We start from the raw sequence: 23,559 nt of genomic DNA, 5'->3' as shown, positions 1-23,559 counted from the left end.
AGCTTCCATAAACATTCATGTATAAGTCATTCTATGGACATATAACTACTTTTCTCTTGGATACATACCTAGACACAGAATGGCTGGTGTATCTGTAACTTTTTCTTTCTTTCTTTTTTTTTTTTGAGATGGAGTTTTGCTCTTTCGCCCAGGTTGGAGTGCAGTGGTGTGATCTTGGCCCACTGCAACCTCCGCCTTCCAGTTTCAAGCGATTCTCCTGTCTCAGCCTCCCAAGTAACTGGGATTACAGGCACCTGCTACCACGCCTGGCTAATTTTTGTATTTTTAGTAGAGACGGGGTTTTCACCATGTTGGTCAGGCTGGTCTCGATTTCCTGACCTTGTGATCCGCCTGCCTCAGCCTCCTGAAGGGCTAGGATTACACGTGTGAGCCACCGTGCCTGGCCATATGAGTAACTTTTTTTGTTATTGTTGAGAAGGAGTTTTACTCTTGTTGCCCAGGCTGGAGTGCAATGGCACAATCTCGACTCACCGCAACCTCCGCCTCCTGGGTTCAAGTGATTCTCCTGCCTCAGCCTCTCGAGTAACTGGGGTTACAGGCATGCACCACCATGCCCGACTACTTTTGCATTTCTTAGTAGAAACGGGATTTCTTCATGTTGGTCAGGCTGGTTTCGAACTCCCAACCTCAGGTGATCTGCCCACCTCAGCCTCCCAAAGTGCTGGGATTACAGGCATGAGCGACCATGCCCAGCCAATGTGTAACTTTTAAAGAAAATGTATTCACTTTTTTTTGGTATTGAGAAGAAAGAGAGAGAGAGAGAGAAAGGGAGGGAGGGAAGGGCCGGGTGCTGTGGCTCATGCCTGTAATCCCAGCACTTTGGGAGGCCGACGCAGGCGGATCACTGGAAGGAAGGAAAGAGGGAGGGAGGGAGGGAGGGAGGGAAGGAAGGAAGGAAGGAAGGAAAAAAGGAAGGAGGGAGGGAGGCGGTGGGGGGAGGGGCAGGGCTCGGTGACTGCTTACTTAGTGATATAGTTTGGATCTGTGTCGCTGCCCAAATCTCATGTCTAATTGTAATTCCCAGTGTTGGAGGTGGGGCCTGGTGGGAAGTGATTGGATCTTGGGGGTGGATTTCCCTCTGGATGCTGTCCTCCGGATGGTGGGTGAGTTCTCGAGATATCTGGTTGTTTAAAAGTGTATGGCTCAAAATTGACAAATGGGATCTAGTTAAACTAAAGAGCTTCTGCACAGCAAAAGAAACTACCATCAGGGTGAACAGGCAACCTACAGAATGGGAGAAAATTTTTGCGATCTACTCATCTGACAGAGGGCTAATATCCAGAACCTACAAATAACTCAAACAAATTTACAAGAAAAAAGCAAACAACCCCATTAAAAAGTGGGCAAAGGATATGAACAGACATTTCTCAAAAGAAGACATTCATACAGCCAACAGACACATGAAAAAATGCTCATTATCACTCGCCATCAGATAAATGCAAATCAAAACCACAATGAGATACCATCTCACACCAGTTAGAATGGTGATCATTAAAAAGTCAGGAAACAACAGGTGCTGGAGAGGGACAAATAGGAACACTTTTACACTGTTGGTGGGACTGTAAACTAGTTCAACCATTGTGGAAAACAGTGTGGCCATTACTCAAGGATCTAGAACTAGAAATACCATTTGACCAAGCCATCCCATTATTGGGGATATACCCAAAGGATTATAAATCATGCTGCTATAAAGACACATGCACACATATGTTCGTTGTGGCACTATTCACAATAGCAAAGACTTGGAATCAACCCAAATGGCCGTCAGTGACAGGCTGGATTAAGAAAATGTGGCACATATACACACTATGCAGTCATAAAAAAGGATGAGTTCGTGTCCTTTGTAGGGACATGGATGCAGCTGGAAACCATCATTGTCAGCAAACTATCGCAAGAACAGAAAACCAAACATCACATATTCTCACTCATAGGTGGGAACTGAACAATGAGATCACCTGGACACAGTAAGGGGAACATCACACACTGGGGCCCATTGTGGGGAAGGGACGGGGGGAGGGATAGCATTAGGAGATATACCTAATGTAAATGACGAGTTAATGGGTACAGCACACCAACATGTCACATGTGTACATATGTAACAAACCTGCACGTTGTGCACATGTACCCTAGAACTTAAAGTATAATAAATAAATAAATAAATGTATGTGGCTCTTCCGCCTTACCTTCCTCCTTCTTCAACCATGTAAGCCAAACCTGCTTCTCTGCCTTCTGCCATGATTCCAAGTTTCCTGAGGCTTCCCCAGAAGCCAAGCAGATGCCAGCATCATGCTTCCTGTACAGTCTACAGAACCGTGAGCAAATTAAACTTCTTTTCTTTGTAAATTACCCAGTATCATGTATTTCTTTATAGCAGTGCGAGAACAGACAAATGCACTTCATATCTACGTTATCTTTTTCTTTTAATGGAATCTCGCTATGTTGTCCAGGCTGGACTTGAACTCCTAGGCTTAAGCCATCCTCCTGCCTTAGCCTCCCAAGTAGTTGGGACTACAAGTGCACGCCATTGCACCCAGCTGTATCTATATATCTTTCTTGGTGAAATGTCTATTAAAACCTTTGTCCCCCTTTTTTTTTTTTTTTTTTTTTGAGACTGAGTCTCTCTCTTTTGCCCAGGCTGGAGAGCAATAGGTGCAATTTTGGCCCAGTGCAACCTCCACCTCCCCGGTTCAAGCCACCGAGCCCAGCTGTATCTTTTTTAGTAGAGACGGGGTTTTGCCATGTTGGCCAGGCTGGTCTCCAACTCCTGACCTCAGATGATCCTGACCTCAGGTGATCCGTCTGCCACAGCCTCACAAAGTGCTAGGATTACAGGCGTGAGCCCCTGCAACCAGTCATAGTTTCCTTTTGGGGGGCGTGTTTGTTTTCTTATTATTAAGTTTTGTTAGTTCCTTATGAATTCTGGGGATAAATTCTGTACCACATATGTGATTTGCAAATATTTTCTCCCACTCTGCAGCCTTCCCTACCCCTATTCCCTTGATAGAGAGTCACTTTGACAAAAATTTTCAAGAGCCTCATTAATTTTCCTAATAGGTTGTTTTAATTGCTTGAATTCAAATTATTCCTTTTTGAAATCCTTTATCTGTTACAAATTCTGTAGTTTCATTCTTTCTGCATTTGATAGATGTTTTTGAATGCTTATTACAATCTCAAAACTCAAGTCAATACCAATGTCAGCTGAGGGGTAACTAGATGAGATATAGTGGGGAAAGTAAGTGCTAGTGTTTTGTACAGAAAAATATTTGAGTAGAGAATAATTTTATAAATGATCAGTTCACTAGGGAACACTTTTGTGTCATTCTGAATTTTGCTTCCGTATGCTAGCAGAAACTTGTGTAATAAATTCTCAAACACAAGGCTATGCAAGAGATGATCCCTTCCTCTTTTAATATCTCATCTCTCTCTTTTTTTTTTTTTTTTTGAGATGAAGTTTCACTCTTGTTGCCCAGGCTGGAGTATAATGGTGTGATCTGGGCTCCCCGCAATCTCCGCCTCCCAGGTTCAAGTGATTCTCCTGCTTCAGCCTCCTGAGTAGCTGGGATTACAGGCATGTGCCACCATGCTCGGCTAATTTTGTATTTTTAGTAGAGATGGGGTTTCTCCATGTTGCTCAGGTTGGTCTCAGACTCCCGACCTCAGGTGATCTGCCCACCTCAGCCTCCCAAAGTGTTGGGGTTACAGGCGTGAGCCACCATGCCCGGTCATATCTTATCTCATATATTGATTTTACCTCATTCACCCTGCTCCAGGCACTCCGACCTTCTTTCCATTTTTTTTAGGTTCTTTATTTTTATTTTTTAAATTTAGAGATAAAGGCTAACTATGTGTACAAGATGCAGTGTAGTGGCTATTCACAGGTGCGCTCATAGGGGTCTACAGACTCACACTCTTGCTTCAAGCAATCCTCCTGCCTCAGCCTCTCAAGTAGCTAAGACTACAGGCACATGACGCCACACCCAGCTTCTTTCCATTTCTTGACCAAGCCAAGCTTTTTCACAATGTAAGAGCACTTACTCCTCTTTCCCTCCTCCCTTCCTCCCTTCTTCCCTCTCTCCATCCTTCTTTTCTTCCCCTTCCTTCCTTCCTTCTTCCCTCCCTCCCTCCCTTCCTTCCTTCCTTCCTTTTCACCAGTGTCATAGTAAGCACTTACTTTTAATTTTAACCTAGTTAGTGAAACAAGCACTTAAATTTAAGTGCAATGGAAACCTATAGACAAGTTTTTAATCAGGAAAATGATATAAATTGATTTAAGCTTTCAAAAGATCTCTCCTGACTCTGAATGGAATATAGATTATATGGGGATAAGAATGAAAGTAGTGTGACTAATTAGGAGGCTTTTTCAGCAATTCAGTGAGAGATGACAATGGCTTGTATCAGGGTAGAAATAGTGCAGACAGTGAGAAGTAGTCAGAGATGAGAAATATTTTGGAGACTGGGCACGGTGGCTCACGCCTGTAATCCCAGAACTTTGGGAGGCCAAGGTGGGCAGATCACCTGAGGTCAGGAGTTCGAGAACAACCTGGCCAACATGGTGAAAACCCGTCTCTACTAAAAATACAAAAATTAGCTGGGCATAGTAGCGTGATCCTATAGTCCCAGCTACTAGGGAGGCTAAGGCAGGATAACTACTTGAAACCAGGAGGCTGAGGTTGCTGTGAGCTGAGACCACAACACTGCACTCTAGCCTGGGGGACATAGTTAAACTCTGTCTCAAAAAAAAAAAAAAAAAGTTTTCCAGTGAGGGGAAGCAAAAGAAAGAGAAGTAACTTAAAGAGAATACACATCAGAAAAAAGATTTTATGGTCGGCCATTGTGGCTCACTCACACCTGTAATCCTAGTTCTTTGGGAGGCCGAGGCCTGGGATCACTTGAACCAAGGTGTTACAGACCAGCCTGATCAACATGGTGAAACCCCATTTCTACCCAAAATACAAAAATTAGCCGAATGTGGTTGGTACACTCTTGTAGTCCCAGATGCTTGTCAGGCTGAGGCAGGAGAATCACTTAAACCCAGAAGGCAGAGGTTGCAGTGAGCCGAGATGGTGCCACTGCACTTCAGCATGGGCAACAGAGGTTGACAAGAAAAGGTTTTTGTTTTGTTTTGCTTTCTCAGATAAGAGGTGCTAGCCCATCTTTGGGATCAGAAATCGGAATTTGTTAGAAAGAAAGAGATGATGGTGTAGAGACGGAAGGATTAAGTTCAAAGGGCAGGAGTGAAATGATGGGAGGAGGAACACTCCCACTGTTGAAACTGGAAGGAAGGAAAAAAAAAGTACAGGTGCAGATTTGTGAATCAGGCCAGGCGTGGTGGCTTACACCTGTAATCCCAGCCTTCTGGTGGGCAGATCACCTGAGGTCAGGAGTTCCAGACCAACCTAGCCAACATGGCGAAACCCCATCTCTACTAAAAATACAAAAATTAGCTGGGTGTGGTGGTGGGCATCTGTAGTCTCAGTCTTGTGCCTCAGGAGGCTGAGGCACAAGAATCGGTTGAACCTGGGAGGCGGAGGTTGCAGTGAGCCAAGATTATGCCACTGCACTCCAGTCTGGGCGACAGAGTGAAGAGAAAAAAGAGATTTGGGAATCAAAAGATAGGCTATTTCTGGTAGTCTCTATTTTCTCAGAGAAGTAGGCAACATCCTCAGTTGAGAGTAGAGGGTTGTGGAAAAGACGTGGAAGTTCAGAAGACAAAGTAGAAAGTTGAGAATTTGTAGTAAGGAAGAAAATAATTTGGGAAAGAGGATGTATAATATAGGAAACTAGGCCAGGCACAGTGATTCACACCTGTAATCCCAGCACTTTGGGAGGCCAAGGCAGGTGGATCATGAGGTCAAGAGGTTGAGAGCATCCTGGCTAACACGGTGAAACCCCGTCTCTACTAAAACTCATACAAAATATTAGCCAGGCATGGTGGCATGTGCTTGTGGTCCCAGCTACTCGGGAGGCTAAGGCAGGAGAATCACTTGAACCCAGGAGGCGGAGGTTGTAGTGAGGTTGCTGTGAGCCAAGATTGCACTACTGCATTCCAGCCTGGGTGTCAGAGCAAGACTCAAAAACAAACAAAAACAAAAAAAAACAAAAAAAAACTGGCAGGAAAGAGGGCATGCTAGGGTGGACTATGGAATTATTTTCTAAATATGTTATTGATGCGAGGCAATAATTCAGAATTGTATCGTTGAAATGCTTCAATCTCTACCAAGACCTACTTCAAAAGGAAAATATTGTGTTGAGTAGCAGTTAAGAATGGAATAAGATATCAGACCTTCAACCAAATAGTTCTTAATAGCTGAAAACTACTATAGGATAACAATTTTATTTCTGAATTATTCTAGAACTGAACATCTGAAACTCAGTGACCAAAAGCCAGTCAACCAGCTTCCACAGCCTAACACACACACACAAAATATACCTCTGGCATTACATTATAACTTCCCCCATCAAACAAAACAGGAAGAGTGGTTATGTTTGGCTGATAGTGTTAGATGGTCTGTCATGTAGCGTTTCCGTTATATTCTGAATTTGAGTTGGTATACTATGTGACAGCTCTTTATCTATATGTTTTCAACACTGCCATGACAAGAGTGTCTTTCTATTTTTGCATCAGTGTCTCATGAAAACAAGGCATAAAGAATACTCAAAAGAAAATTTAAGAATCTTTGTTGTCTGAAGGATATATCTTTAGTGCATATTCTGTCTCTCATAGTTGCTAAACTCCAGCTGCAGCTCTTGTCTCAGAGAACTGCTCTGTCCCGCCTATCTATCTCATTATTACTTTCAGTTGTGAGATGAAGATATTCTCTTTGAAAAAAAAATCAGTTCCTCTAAATGGAGAAATGTCCAAATAGCTACTTTAGTCTCTTCTTTAATCTCAAGTTAAATCAGATGAAAGATTTCAGCATGTATAAAACATCCATATCTACAGTGACCTTGGTGTTTTTCTCAATGCGTTTTTCTCAAATCATCACATTTCTTTATTTACTAGTGCATGAAGTAATTAAACTTAAAATATGTTCTTTAATTCTAGATACAATTAATTCAATGCTATTATTTATTTTTGAGGCAGAGTCTTTTTCTGTTGCCCAGGCTGGAGTGCAGTGGCATGATCTCAGCTTACTGCAACCTCTGCCTCCTGGATTCCAGCAATTTCCAGCTAATTTTTGTATTTTTAGTAGAGACAAGGTTTCATCATGTTGGCCAGGCTTGTCTCAAACTTCTGACCTCAAGTGATCTGTCTGCCTCGGCCTTCCAAAGTGCTAAAATTACAAGCGTAAGCCAGCTGGCCTGGCCTCAACGCTGTTAATTTTTTACTTGTGTAAATTTTGTAGGGTGTAACTTCCCACATATTTTCAAAGCGTTTTTATATTTAACACTTATTTAAGACCCACAGTGGGCTCGGCATGGTGGCGCATGCCTGTAATCCCAGCCCTTTGGGAGGCAGAGGCGGGCGGATCACCTGAAGTCAGGAGTTTGAGACCAATCTGGCCAACACGGTGAAACCCCGTCTCTACCAAAAAAAAAAAAAAAAATAAGCCGGGTGTGGTGGCGTGAGCTGGTCATCCCAGCTACTTGGGAGGCTAAGGTGGAAGAATCGCTTGAACCTGGGAGGTGGAGATGGCAGTCAGCCTAGATTGTGCCACTGCACTCCGGCCTGGGCAACAAGAGCGAAACTCTGTCCCCCCGACCCAAAAAAAGACTCACAATGTACAAAGGGCTATTCTAGGCATAGTGGGTTCTAGGAGAATAAGATTCCTTGATAGATACATCCAGCTTTTCTACTTAGAGTTGTGTAGTTTTGGGTCCTTCAGGGAGCAGACACTGAAAGTTGGAAGTGCAAGAGGTGTAGGGACTGGGATAGTGGTGGGGATGTACACCTATGAGAGATAAAAAAGGAGGATGGAGGATTGGGTAAAGAAAGACTTCAAATCTGGATGCTGATCTGATACCTGTGAAAGGAAAGAGGGGAGTAAGGAGGATCGGGCTGGGAGAGCCTCAGACTTTGATACATATTGAGCAAAGTCTCAGCCTACTTAATGGAGAGATGCAAAGATTGCCTGTTAAGGGAAGTTTTGCACTGGGTAGAACTGGTCCTGTTAATGCTGCCATGATCCACCACTGGTATGGGCTGCCTGGGAGGATCATAACCTCAGCTTGCTGTGGTAGATTTCAAAGGTGCTGCAGCTGATGGCCATTAGCTAAGTGCACTCTTTCAGCTAAAAGGAGATCCAAGCAATGTTTTTCATGCCTGCTACATCAGCTGTGCCCCTTTTGCTAATATTGTTCTCCTCACACGTTTCAGATCTATGCTTCACAAGTACAGAGCACTGACTGTTGCACTCTCTTAATTCTTCTTCTTTTGACCATTCCCTCATCTCTGTATTAAATACTTTTAGCAGATTAATCTTTCTAAAAGATAATTTTTACCTTGTCAGTCTTTTGCTCAAAAAAATTGTGTCTCCCTATTATCTACAAAATAAAGCCCAGACTATTTAGCCTGATACTCAAGGCTGACAAAAGACTAGCCCCAACCTACCATTCTGTTTTTATATAACTTTGTGTCCTCTGTGGTCAACAGGTGTGGAACCTATTCATTATCTTCCCAACATTCATTTATATTTACAGATCTCTTGTTGCTCACGTAATACCTTTTACCCCATTTGACAAACCATTCTCTCTTCTATCTACCTATCAAAACCAAACCTGTCTTTGAAGAACAGTTGACATTTACTCTCCTGTAGAAAGTATAGTAGGTATACTGTAGTATAGTATAGTATAGTATAGACCCTTCCTCAAAAGTGTGTCAATATGTCTCCTCGATCATATTTTTCCTTCTTTTTAAAATTATTATTATTATTGTTATTATTTGATATGGAGTTTTGTTCTGTTGCCCAGGCTGGAGTGCAGTGGTACAATCTCAGCTCACTACAACCTCTGCCTTCCGACTTCAAGTGATTCTCATGCCTCAACCTCCTAAGTAGCTGGGACTACAGGCGTGCACCACCAAGCATAGCTAACTTTTGTATTTTTAGTAGAGACAGGGTTTCACCATGTTTGTCAGGCTGGTCTTGAACCCCTGACCTCAGGTGATCCACTCGCCTTGGCCTCCCAAAGTGCTGAGATTACAGGTATGAGCCACCATGCCCGGCCATATTTTTCCTTCTTTTAGTACTCAAGTTTTAACGTGAACATATCTCTTTTTCAGCTCTATGTCATTTCCTTTGGTGTAATAGGAACGCAGTGTTTATAGCTTAGCAGCTACTCCATGATTGAATGAAGAGATAGAAGGAGAATAGATTAAGAAGCCACTACAGAATTGCAAACAATAAAATTGAGTTAAAACATCAGGGTGATATAGGAAAATATACTGGGAAATTAAAAAATACTACATGTGATTGTTTTATGCAAAGGAATGACCCTCTTCCTCTTCTGTTTCTTTCTTAGTAAAGACTAGGGCAGAATTCTTTACACAAAGTACAGACCTATTGAGGCTATTTATGAATAGACTTTGGTGGTGTTTGCTGATCAAAAACTCTTTGAAATGTATAAAAAAACCTTGTATACATGTGTATGTACATTTTTTCTAGGAACAGGATCCGTCTCTTATCTGATTTTCAAGGGGTCTGTGATCATAAAAGGATTTAAAACCACTTGCCCAGAATTTGGGGCCTTAGAAGAGAGGTCAAGCAGACTTGAGCATGATTTGGCAAGTAGTAGGTCACTGGTAATCTTAAAGAAAATAGATTGTGAAGAATGAAGAAAGCGGAAGCCCATATCCCCAAGAATTAAAGAGTGAGTGGGTGGTGAGGATGTGGAAGTAGCCGATACAGACTTTTCCTCCCTGAAATGTATCAGTGTATGAGAAGAAATCTATATGATAACTTAAGGAACTGTAGGATCAGGGGAAGGGTTTTGTCTGGATGGGAGATACTTGAGCATATTAAGAGAAAAAGGGAAAGGGGATGATTAATAAACGAATTAGGTGGGAAAGTGTCTGGGTGGTCTGGATTTATGCTATGGCAACAGCCCCAAAATATTAATGACTTAACGCATACAAGTTTATTTCCAGCTGGGCACAGTGGCTCATGCCAGCACTTTGGGATGCTGAGGGGGATGGATCGTTTGAGCCCAGGAGTTTAAGACCAGCCTGGGCAACATAGGGAGACTCCCCAACGCCACTAAAAATACAAAAATTAGCCGGGCATGGTGGCTTCCACCTGTAGTCCCAGTTACTTGAGAGGCTGAGGATGGAGGATGGCTTGAGCCTGGGAGGCAGAGGTTGCAGTGAGCCAAAGTTGCACCACTGCACTCCATCCTGGGGGATGGAGTTTAAAAAAAAAGAAAAGAAAAAAATCTCCATGCTAATGCAAACTCAAATATAGACTGCTGCCCTCTATGCTGAGATTCACGAATCCAGCCTGTTTCATTCTTTGGGCCCTCTGTTCATGACTGAAGGGGAAGAGACTAGAGTCATGTGGAGGGATTACATGGCCACCATTCTGAAGTGACACCTGTTACTTCCACACATGTTTTATTAGTGACAACCTGCCACATCGCCATGCTTAATTGTTGGGGAAGGGTAGGGAAGTGTAAAGGAAATACAAAAAAGGATGTGGGAGGATATAATTATCTCTGCTACATAAAGGAATTAAGAAAAAAGTAAAAGGAATTCTGGGCCGTGGGCAGTGGCACAGTTTTTTAATAGCCCCAAAACTTGCCACAAACACAAATAGAGTAACTTGGATGGCAAAACCTAAAACCTGTGAACAACATCAATAGCAGGTTTATGAGCCCTCAAATATACATATACAAGGAGACGTCATGAGAGCAACAAGATTCACAGGTGGGAGGTGGCAGAGGGAGCTAAATAAAACAAAGCCAAAAGCCAAGTTAGCAAAACATGCCTGGGAAGGAAGGAGTCCCACTTGGTGTGTGAAATCTTAGAGGGCCCATTTGAGGATAGCAGCCAAATCAGAGAGGAACTTCATGGGTTCCATTTCGCAGGTGAACCCAAGGGAATTGTGGGAAGATTAGAATGTTCTAGCCCCTTTGGGTCAGTGCTCAAAACCAACCTAAGCACCCTTCCAGGATGAAGCCCTGCATAGGAGAGATGCTGCCAGGACAAGACATAACACAGGCCCTATTTTATAACCACCACAAATAATACATTAATTAAAGAAACTTCAAATGTGAAAATTAATCCCCTGGTCTATTTTCCATAACAATCATTTACAGTAGCATTGTCCAATCTCACATTTCAGAGAGCTTGCAATGATACTACCTGTCACCGTTAAAATACTTTAATAATAAAATACAGTAAGTACAGAGACCCTCTCTCCCATGATCAAATTCCCAGGGAAAATTAAAGTGCACAGATGAAAACCCCATGCAAATTAAGTCCAAAGGAATTAGTGTCTGAAGTCAAATCCACTTGCCCTTGAGAGTTAAACTTCAAAGAAATTAATGTTCAGAATTCATCATCTCTGTATTTTACCCAATCTTAATTAGAGGGGTTCTTAAGCCTTGAATAGGGTTGGGATTTTTTTTTTTTAAGCTGTTGCAGCTTGGACAGAAATTGTATTAATTTACTATCAAGTCTCTCATTGAGCTTTTTAGGAGTTCAAAAAGTAAATAACACCCAAAATTATTATAGTTTTGTCCCCACACCCATCAAATTTAGAAAAAGCTATTCCCCAGACTCTTGTGTAGTTATTCCAAGAAAAGGTATGTCCCCAGATCCCATTAATTGGTGTTGCCAAATACCAGGTCAGAGGCTGATGTCAGAGGTGTGAGGAAGAGAAATTCTGAGTTTTAGCTTTGCCAAGGTAGTTGATCTGATGTGAGGTTTCTGGAATCCATGATCTGTGAACATATACTTAATTACAAGATGTTAAATTTGGCACTTTGAATTTTCCATTTCTAAGGGGGAAGCTTTTCCTTTTCATTTAGAAAGTAATAGAATTTGAAGCCTGTGTCAGTCAGGATAGGCTGGGTTATGCTGTGATAACGCAGAACCTCAAATTCTTAGAGACTTGAAACAACAAGTTATTTTTTCACTCATACTACACATTAGTTGAGAAGTGACAGGGTTCTGATCACACTATATTCATTTAAGGAACCAGAAGTTGGAATTGCAACAGGTGTTTTTCATGATGACCCCAGCAGGGGCAAGGGAATGTGATAAGATGTGCCCTGGCTCTGAAAATTTCTGCCCAAAAGTAGAACAGAACACATCTTCCATTCACATGCCTTTGGCCAAACCATGTCATATGGTCTTCTTTTTTTTTTTTTTTTTTTTTTTTTTTTTTTGAGACGGAGTCTCGCTCTGTTGCCCAGGCTGGAGTGCAGTGCTGCCATCTTAGCTCACTGCAAGCTCCGCCTCCCGGGTTTACGCCATTCTCCTGCCTCAGCCTCCTGAGTAGCTGGCACTACAGGTGCCTGCCACCACGCCTGGCTAGTTTTTTGTATTTTTTTTAGTAGAGACGGGGGTTTCACCATGTTAGCCAGGATGGTCTGGATCTCCTGACCTCGTGATCCGCCTGTCTCGGCCTCCCAAAGTGCTGGGATTACAGGCTTGAGCCACCGCGCCTGGCCGTCATATGGTCTTCTAACTTCAAAGGGAATAAGGAAGGACAACCTTGCCTTTGAGCTCCAAGTTCTTTCCCCTTCAGTGGTACATTTAGAGCGAGTTTTGTCCACTAAAGCTGCTGTGAAATATCATGTGAGCTGACAATTTTAGTCCTTGGCCACAGGCTGCTGTGACTGCTTTCAACTATAGCATAGCTTAAACCAGTGTTACCCAAACTAGTAGGAGGAAAAGAATCTCCTGGATGCTTATTAAAAATATTGATTCCTGCCCGGGCGCGGTGGCTCAAGCCTGTAATCCCAGCACTTTGGGAGGCCGAGGCGGGCGGATCACGAGGTCAGAGATCGAGACCATCCTGGCTAACACGGTGAAACCCCATCTCTACTAAAAAGTACAAAAAACTAGCCGGGCGAGGTGGCGGGCGCCTGTAGTCCCAGCTACTCCGGAGGCTGAGGCAGGAGAATGGCGTAAACCTGGGAGGCGGAGCTTGCAGTGAGCCGAGATCCGGCCACTGCACTCCAGCCTGGGCGATAGAGCGAGACTCTGTCTCAAAAAAAAAAAAAAAAAAAAAAAAAACATTGTTCCTCGGCTGAGTGTGGTGCCTTGTGCCTAAAATTTCAGCACTTTGGGAGGCTGAGGCAGGAGGAGTGATTGAGTTCAAGACTTCAATACCAGCCTGGACAACATAGTGAGACCTCTATCTCTATAGAAAATTTAAGAATTAGCTGGACATGGTGGCACACACTACCATAGTAGTCCTAGTTACTTGAGAGGCTAAGGTGGGAGGAATGCTTGAGTCTGGGTGTTTGAAGCTGCAGTACACTCGTTTGGTGCCTGTAAATAGCCACTGCACCTCAGCCTGAACATAGTGAGACCTCATCTCTAAAAAAACAATAACAAATTTAAAAATACTTTTTTGACCTGGTGCAATGGCTCACGCTTGTAATCCCAGCACTTTGGGAGGCTAAGGTGGGTGGATCACCTAAGGTCAGGAATTCAAGACCGCAGTGAAACCCCGTCTCTACTAAAAATACAAAAAACCCCAGGCCTGATGGTGGGCGCCTGTAGTCCCAGCTACTCGGGGAGCTGAGCCAGGAGAATGGCATGAACCCAGCAGGCAGATCTTGCAGTGAGCCAAGATTGTGCCACTGCACTCCAGCCTGGGTGACACAGCGAGACTCTGTCTAAAAAAAATAATAAACTTCTTTATTTTTGAGACAGAGATTTGCTCTTGTCGCCCAGGTTGGAGTGCAGCCGCGCAATCTCACCTCCCTGCAACCTCTGCCTTCTGGGTTCAAGTGATTCTCCCGCCTCAGCCTCCCAGATAGCTGGGATTACAGGCGCATGCCACCACGCCCAGCTGATTTTTGTATTTTTCGTAGAGATGGGGTTTCACCATGTTGGCTTGGTTGGTCTCGAATTCCTCACCTCAGGTGATCCACCCGCCTCGGCCTGCCAAAGTGCTGGGATTACAAGAGTGAGCCACTGTGTCTAGCCAAAAATACTTGCTTCTATGTCCCATTCCTGCAGAAATGATTCAGTAGATTTGGGGTAAGGCCCAAGTATCTGACTTCTGAAAATACCCTCTGTTAGGCCAAGGAAATCTTCCTCCTGCTATAGCTTGGTTGTTGCTGTTGTTTTCAATAGACTTAATTGTTTGGAGCTGTTTTAGGTTCACAGAAAAATTGAGTGAAAAGTACAGAGGGTTCCCATATATCCTGTCTCCACACATGCACAACCTCTTCCACTATCAACATACCCCACAACAGTCATACATTTGTTACTATTAATCAACCTACATTGACCCATCATTATCACCCAAAGTCATGGTTTACATTAGGGTTCACCATTGGTGGTGTACGTTCTATGGGTTTTGAGAAATGTATGATAATATGTATCCACTATTATAGTATCATAAGAAAAATTTAACTGTTCTAAATATCCTCCATGTCCTGCCTATTCATTCCTACCCTTCCTTAACACCTGGCAACCACTGATCTTTTTACTGTCTCCACAGTTTAGACTTTTCCAGAATGTTGTACAGTAGGAGTCATACAGTATGTGGACTTTTCTGATTGTTATCTTTCACTTAGTAGTATGTATTTAAATTTCCTCTGTGTCTTTTCATTACTTTATAACTCTTTTTTTTTTTTTTTTGAGACGGAGTCTCGCTCTGTTGCCCAGGCTGGAGCACAGTGGCACAATCTTGGCTCACTGCAACCTCCGCTTCCTGGGTTTAAACAATTCTCCTGCCTCAGCCTCCCAAGTAGCTGGGATTATAAGTGAACACCACCATGCCCGGCTAATTTTTGTATTTTTAGTAGAGATGGGGGACAGGGTTTCACCATGTTGGCCAGGCTGGTCTTGAATTCTTGACCTGAACTGATCTGCCTGCCTCGGCCTCCCAAAGTGCTGGGATTACAGGCATGAGCCACCATGCCTGGCCATTTTATTTTTTATTTTTTGACACAGAGTCTTACTCTATCAACCAGGCTGGAGTACAGTGGCATGATCTAGGCTCACCGCAACTTCCACCTCCCAGGTTCAAGTGAATTCTTGAGCTTCAGCCTCCCAAGTAGCTGGGATTATAGGTGTGAGCTATCATGCCCGGCTAATTTTTTTTATTTTTAATAAGGACAGGGTCTCCCCATGTTGGCCAGGCTGGTCTCAAACTCCTGGCCTCTAGTGATCCTCCTGCCTCAGCCTCCCAAAATGGTGGGATTATAGGTGTGAACCACTGTGCCCAGCTGAGCTCATTTATTTATTTATGTATTTATTTATTGAGATGAAGTTTCACTCTTGTTGCCCAGGTTGGGGTGCAATGGCGCAATCTTGGCTCACTGCAACCTCAACCTCCTGGGTTCAAGCAATTCTCCTGCCTCAGCCTCCCAAGTAGGTGGGATTACAGGCATCCGCCACCATACTCGGGTAATTTTTGTATTTTTAGTATAGATGGGGTTTCTCCATGTTGGTCATGCTTGTCTTGAACTCCAGACCTCTGGTGATCTGCCCACCTCAGCCTCCCAAAGTACTGGGATTACAGGCATGAGCCACCATGCCCAACCCAGAGCTCACTTCTTTCTAACACTGAATAATGTTCAGTTGTCTGGATGTACCACAGTTTATATATCCATTTACCGATTGAAGGGTATCTTGGTTTTTTCCCCAGTTTTGGCAATTATGAATAAAACTGCTAGTAACATCTATGTGTAGGGTTTTGTGTGAACATGTTTCAACTCATTTGGGTAAATACTGACACCAAATGTGATTACTGGATTGTATGATAAGAGTATGTATAATTTTATGAAAAACTGTCAAACCATATTCCAAAGTGCCTATGCCATTTTGCATTCCCACTAGCAACAATGAGAGTTTCTGTGGATCTAGCTCCTCACCAGCATTTATTGTTGTCGGTGTTTAGGGTTTTGGCCATTCTCATAGGTGTGTAGTGGTACCTCGTTGTTTGTTGTTGTTGTTGTTTTGAGACAGAGTCTCGCTCTGTCATCCAGGCTGGAGAGCAATGGCGCAATCTCTGCTCACTCCTAGCTCTGCTTCCCAGGTTGAAACGATTCTCCTGATTCAGCCTCCCAAGCAGCTGGAAACACAGACACGTGCCACCAGGCTCGGCTAATTGTTTTTGCATTTTTAATGGAGATGGGGTTTCACCATGTTGTCCAGGCTGGTCTTGAACTCCGGACCTCAGGTGATCTGCCCACCTTGGCCTCCCAAAGTGCTGGGATTACAGTTATGAGCCACTGCACCCGGCCTACCTCATCATTTTAATTTGCAATTCCCTAATGACATATTCTGTTGAGCATCTTTTCATATGCTTACCTGTCATCTGTGTATCTTCTTTGGTGAGGTGTCTATTCAGATAGTTTAGCCTTTTTTTTTTTTTTGAAGATAGAGTCTCGCTCTTTCAACAGGCTGGAGTGCAGTGGCACGGTCTTGGCTTACTGCAAGCTCCGCTTCCCAGGTTCACACCATCCTTCTGCCTCAGCCTCCCAAGTAGCTGGGACTACAGACACCCGCCACCATGCCTGGCTAATTTTTTGGTATTTTTAGTACAGACGGAGTTTCACCTTGTTAGCCAGGATGGTCTCTATCTCCTGACCTCGTGATTGGCCCGTCTCAGCCTCCCAAAGTGCTGGGATTACAGGCGTGAGCCACCGCGCCCGGCCAGTTTACCCATTTTTTTAAAGCAGATTTTTCATTTTCTCAATATTGTGCTTTAAGAGTTAATCGTCCCGGCTACGTGTGGGAGGCTGAGGCAGGGGAATCACTTGAACCTGGGAGGCAGAGGTTGCAGTGAGCCGAGATCACACCACTGCACTCCAACCTGGGCAATAGAGTGAGACTCTGTTTCAAAAAAAAAAAAAGAAAGAAAAGAAAAGAGCTCTTTGTGTATTTTGAATAACAGTCTAACAGTCTTTTATCAGACATGTCTTCTGCAAGTATTTTCTCCACTGTGTGGCTTGTCTTCTCATTCTCTGTATAGTGTCTCTCTGGTGTTTTATCTAAAGAATTAGCCCTAAAAAAAAAAAAGAGCCTTAAATTTAAGATCATTTAGATTTTCTTCAATATTGTTTTATAGTTTTATCATTTCGCATTTTACATTTAGGTCTATGATACATTTCGAGTAAATTTTTGTGAAGGGTGTAATGTCTATATCTAGATTTGTGTGTGCATATGTGTGTGTGTATATCCAGTTACTCTAGCACCATTTGTTGAAAAGACTATATTTTCTCCATTGTATTGTCTTTGTTGCTTTGCCAAAGATCAGTTGACTCTATTTATGAACGTCTATTTTTTTGTTTTGTTTTGTTTTGAGATGGAGTCTTATTCTGTTTTCCAGGCTGGAGTGTAGGGGCGCAATCTCGGCTCATTGCAACCTCCACCTCCCAGGTTCAAACAATCTTCCTGCCTGTGCCTCCCAAGTAGGTGGGAGTACAGGCATGTGCCACCAAACCTGGCTAATTTTTGTATTTTTAGTAGAGACGGGTTTCGCCATGTTGGCCAGGCTGGTCTCAATATCCTGACCTCAGGTGATCCACCCATCTCAGCCTCCCAAAGTGCTGGGATTACAGGTGTCAGCCACCACCCCCAGCCTGAAGGCCTATGGTTCTCTTTTCTGTTCCATTGATCAATTCATTTATTCATTTGACACATTCATACATCTTTATCACTGTAGCTTTACAGTAAACTCTTGAAATCAGGTAGTGTCAGTCCTCTGACCTTGTGCTTCTCCTTCAACATTATGTTGGCTATCCTGGGTCTTTTGCCTCTCCATATAAACTTTAGAATCGGTTGGTTGACATTCACCAAATAACTTGCTAGAATTTTGATTGGAATTGCATTAAATCTATATAAGTTGGAAAGAACTGACATCCGGAGAATTTTGAGTTTTCCTAATCATAAACATGGTGTATCTGTCTTTAAAAAATATATAGGCCGGGCGCGATGAGACTTTATCTCACTCTGTCACCCAGGTTGCAGTGCAGTGGCTTGATCGCAGCTCACTGCAGGCTCAACCTCCCGGGATCAAGTGTTCCTCCCACCTGAGCTTTCTAAGTAGCTTGGGACTACAGGCATGCACCACCACGTCCAGCTAATTTTTTAATTTTTTGTAGAGATTGCGTCTTGCTATGCTGCCCAGAACTTCTGGGTCTGAACTTCTGGGCTCAAGTGATCCTCCTGCTTTGGTCCTCCAAAGTGCTGAGATTACAAGTGTGAGCCACTATGCCCAGTCAGTATATCTCTCTATTTATTTAGTTCTTCTTAGATTTGTTTATGTATTTACTTTCTGTTTTCCCAAACAGGGGCTTACTTTGTCACCCAGGCTAGTGCAGTGGGGTGAAAACAGCTCACTGCAGCCTTGATCTCTTGGGCTCAAACTGTCCTCCAGCCTCAGTCTCAGTCTCCCAAGTAGTGCACTACACTTGCCTGCCATTATACCTGGCTAATTTGTTTTTTGTACGGATGGATGTCTCATTTTGTTGCCCAGGCTGGTCATGAACTCCTGGCTTCAAGCAATCCTCCCACCTTGGCCTTTTTTTTTTTTTTTTTTTTTTCTGAGACAGAGTCTCAGCCATGGCCTAGGCTGGAGTGCAGTGGCGTGATCTTGGCTCACTGCAACCTCTGCCTCTCAGGTTCAAATGATTCTGCTGCCTCAGCCTCCTGAGTAGCTGGGACTACAGGTGTGCACCATCATGCCCAGCTAATTTTTGTAACTTTTGCAGAGATGGGGTTTCACCATGTTGGACAGGCTGGTTGCAAACTCCTGACCTCAGGTGATCCACCCTCTTTGGCCTCCCAAAGTACTGGGATTTCAGGCGTGAGCCACACCACCTGGCCGCTTGTTGTTGTTGTTTTTAATTTTCTATAGGTTTTATTACACATAATTATGTTATGAGACAAATGCATATCATTCCTAATTTGTCAAATTTGTGAGCTTATTAATTTCAACAAAAATGTATGACGCTCACCACACAAACAGGTAACTCTAAATCTACTCTGAAAATATAATGAATTGAGAAGTATTACCTATTCGGAGACTATGTATTATATGAAAGATAAAGAGATAAAGCTCCTGTTCTCACAGAACATATGGGGTCATTGGCAGCCAACCAGTAATAAAGTGAATATTGTAATATTTAGGAAAATACTTAGAAAACTAATAAATTGTCATGGACATTATTTATTCTTGCTTTCATAAAAGACTTATAGGGCCAGGCATGGTGGGTCACGCCTGTAATCCCAGTGCTTTAGGAGGCTGAGGTGGGTGGATCACCTGAGGTCAGGAGTTCGAAACCAGCCTGGTCAACATGGTGAAACCCCATCTCTACTAAAAATTTAAAAATTAGCCAGGTGTGGTGGTGAGTACCTGTAATCCCAGCTACTCAGGAGGCTGAGGCAGGAGAATCACTTGAACCTGAGAGGCGGAGGTTGCAGTGAGCCACGATCAAGACAGGCCACTCTAGCCTGGATGACAGAGCGAGACTCTCTCTCAAAAAAAAAAAAAAAGAAGTACTTAGAGATCCAGATGAGATTAGTTTAGAATAGAGGTTTTTAGTCTAGAAAATGTTCAATGTCTAATACAGTCATGGCTAATTAGAGACTAGAGAACCTTTATAAAGGTAAGTAGGCTTGAAAACACTTGGAAACTGAGCAGTCTTATTTTGAACTAGCATGTTTTGATCAAACGTATGGAATTAATCAAGTAACAATTAAGAATTACTGGAATGCACCCTCATGCCAAATGACCACTAACATGCTATTTGCTACTATGATGACTCCTAGATTTGAGACAGATGGCATAAAAAATATTGCTGGCTATAAAATGAATGTTACTCTTCTGCCTCTGCTCTCTAAAGAAAAATCTCATTTTTTCACATAAGAAACTCACTGAATTGAATGTTAATTAAAGAAAAGATAGGGTAAGTACAACTGGGAGAAAGACAATACGTCTAATTACATAAGAAAGCCATGAAATAATTAATCATCATAAGAGAATAATCATTTTCCAGTAGCCCCACTGCCAAGAGTGGTAGTTTCATGAGCCTGGGCCACCTTCTCCAGTGGATATTGAGGTTGAAACCTGTAATAGACAGGTTTCAACCAACCAATTTCCATTCCAGCTTGAAGGGCGGCTGCATATTGCTGAAATTCCTCCTTGGTTGAGGAAAGGAGAGTAACTCCAATTGTACCCGACTCCTTTGCCATGGTGTCCCATGGGTTTATTTCAGTAGTACTCTGTTGCCAACAACTATCACTCATCTTCTATGTGACAGAAGACTCAAATCTTTACTAAGATTTACATTAGCTAATATTTCAATAATTACATCAATTCCTTTCTCACCAACATATTTCTTAATTTTATCAGTATAATTAACTTCTCTGTGATTGAACACTTAATGGACTCCATTTTGCAAAACCACCTTTTGTCCTTCCTCAGTACCAGCAGTGCCCAAAACCTTTAAGCCATAAGCTCTAGCAATTTGGCAGGCTGTTAATCCAACTTCTCCGGTCACCCCGTGAACCAGAACACCCTCCACCTTCCACACGGGCACTGCGGATCAGAGCTCGATAAGCACTAAAATATGGAATACTCATGGCAGCTCCTTGTTTAAAGTCCAGTTTTTCAGGCAGTTTGTAAACTGTGGTCTGCTGCAAGATTGTACTCTGCATAGTCCCCAGAGATCACGCTGCTAGTGAAAACTCTGTCACCTTTCTTGAAAGCAGGTGCTTTATCTCTAACAGCTTCTATCATCCCAGCCACATCTGAGCCAGGAGTATGGGGTAAGGGTGGTTTTCTACTGTAAGTACCAGAGTGAATGAATGTCTCCGCGGGGTTGACACCACATGCTTGGACCTTGATTAAAACTTGATGGTCTTTCAGAATCAGTACTGCAATATCCGACTGCAGTTTCAGGACTTCTGGTCTACCAAATTCAAAAACTCTAACAGCTCTCATCAACTTCTGTCCACTTGCCATGGTGATCTAGATACAGAATCTAGAGTGGGAATTAAAATCTGTGAGGGTGGGAATTAAAATCTGTGAGGGTGGCCAGGAGTGGTGGCTCATGCCTGTAATCCCAGCACTTCGGGAGGCTGAGGCGGGCAGGTCATGAGGACAGGAGTTTGAGACCAGCCTGACCAACATAGTGAAACCCTGTCTCTATTAAAAATACAAAAACTAGCCCTGTGTGGTGGCACATGCCTGTAATCCCAGCTACTCAGGAGACTGAGGCAGGAGAATCCCTTGAACCCGGGAGGTGGAGGCTGCAGTGAGCCAAGATTATGCCACTGCACTCCAGCCTGGGCAACAGAGCGAGACTCTGTCTCAAAAACATAAATAAAATAAAATAAGATAAAGAAATAAAATCTGTGAGGGCTTCTTTAGATTTCAGAGGAGGAGGCCTGTCACACTGTCTCCTACTTTTGCCTTTTTAAAAAAGTTTTAATTTATGTAACATAGTTGTACGTATTTTGGGGGTATATGTCAGTTTTTGTTTTTGTTTTTGTTTTAAAAGATAGAGCCTAACTATGTTGTCCAGGCTGGTCTCAAGCTCTTGGGTTCAAGCAATCCTCCTGTCTCGGCCTCCCAAATTGCTGGGCTGATAGGTATAAGCCACGACACCTGGCCACATGTGATATCTGGTACATGTGTACAATGTGTGGAGTGACCAAGTCAGGGTTACTGGCATATCAATCACCTCAAAAATTGATCTTTTCTTTGTGTTGGAAACATAAAAATTCTTCTCTTTAACTAGTTTGAAACACACAATAAAGTGTTGTTAACCATAATTTCCCTAGCATACTATCAAATACTAGAGCTTATTTCCTCTATCTGTATTTTTGTAAACATTAACCAACTCCTCTTCATCCTCCCGACCACCCCCCAGTTCTTAGATTTCTTTCATTAGAGTTTTGCAGTTATTCTTATATATATCTCGTATATATTTTGTTGAATTTATACATAAGTATTCCAATTTGGGGTATGATCATATAAATGGTATTGATTCTAATGCCAAATTCTACTTGTTCTCTGCTGGTATATAGGAAAGCAATTGACTTTTGTAGGTTAACTCTGTACCCTGTAACCTTGCTAGAATCACTTATTCGTTCTAGAAGTTTTTTTAAATTTATACTTTCAGATTTTCTACATAGACAATCATGTCATCCATGAACAAAGACAGTTTTATTTCTTTTTTCCAACCTTTTGTTTACCTTTCTTGTCTTATTGCATTAGGTAGGACTTCCAAAATGATGTTGAAAAGGAGTGTTGAGAGGAGACATCTTTACTGATCTTAGCAGGAAAAGTTCTAGTTTTTTTTAAGATTAAGTATGGTACTACCTGTAGTTTTTTTCTGGATTTTCTTTTTTTTTTTTGAGAGAGGGTCTTCCTCTGTCACCCAGGCTGAAGTGCAGTGGCATGATTACAGCTCAACTGCAGTCTCAACCTCCCAGGCTCCAGTTATCCTCCCACTTCAGCCTCCCAAGTAGCTGGGACTGCTGCCATGCCTGGCTACTTTTTGTAATTTTTGTAGAGATGGGGTTTTGCCATGTTGCCCAGACAACAGGTTTTGAACTGCTGAGCTCAAATGATCCTTCCGCCTTGGCCTCCCAAAGTGCTGGGATTACAGGCCTGAGCCACCAGGCCCAGCCTGTGGATGTTTTTTTATCAAGTTAAGGAAGTTTCCCTCTATTCCTAGTTTGCAGAGACTAACATACATCGGTATTTTCATCCTGTCCTTGCATTTGTTTCACTGGAAAATAATTATCAGCGGATTTTGAAACTGCTGCTCCTGTTTCTAAGGTCTGTCCCTCTAGGACTTTACCCTCTAGCAAGGATCAATACTTTTGCCAAATGCTCCACGAGACACTATGTTTCCTCTTCTTTTTAATTTTGTAAACTTCTCAGGCATGTTCCTATAACTGCCCAGTGGGTTCACCTTGCCTGCTGCCTTGACAGAGGCGATTCATCAGGACAGGGGAATTGCAATACGGAAAGAGTAGTTCACCCAGAGCTGGCTGTGCGGGAGACCTGAGTTTTATTATTACTCAAGTAAGTCTCCGGATTCGTGGAGCAGAGTGTTTAAGGCCAATTTGGTGGGTGGGGGGAAGCCAGTGAGCCAGGAGTGCTGACTGGTCAAGGATGAAATCATAGGAAGTCAAAGCTGTCTTCTTGCGCTGAGTCAGTTCCTGGGTAGGGGCCGCAAGATCAAATGAGCCAGTTAATTGATCTGGGTGGTGTTAGCTGATCCATCAAGTGCAGGGTCAACAAAATATCTCAAGCACTGATCTTAGGAGCAGTTTAGGGATGGTCAGAATCTTGTAGCCTCCAGCTGCATGACTCCTAAACCGTAATTTTTAATCTTGTGGCTCATGTTATTCCTACAAAGGCAATCTAGTCCCCAGGCAAGAAGGAGGTCTGC

General features: G+C 42.9%; 1 pseudogene; it reads right to left on the bottom strand.

Moving 5' to 3' along the window:
- Positions 1 to 20,137: 20,137 nt before the first annotated feature.
- Positions 20,138 to 21,124, bottom strand: LOC117062979 (annotated as a pseudogene).
- Between the last annotated feature and the right edge of the window lie 2,435 nt (positions 21,125 to 23,559).

This window comes from Trachypithecus francoisi, unplaced genomic scaffold (genome assembly GCF_009764315.1).
Source record: "Trachypithecus francoisi isolate TF-2019V2 unplaced genomic scaffold, Tfra_2.0 Lachesis_group17, whole genome shotgun sequence".
Lineage (NCBI taxonomy): Eukaryota > Metazoa > Chordata > Mammalia > Primates > Cercopithecidae > Trachypithecus > Trachypithecus francoisi.
This window is presented reverse-complemented; position numbering and strand designations above follow the sequence as displayed.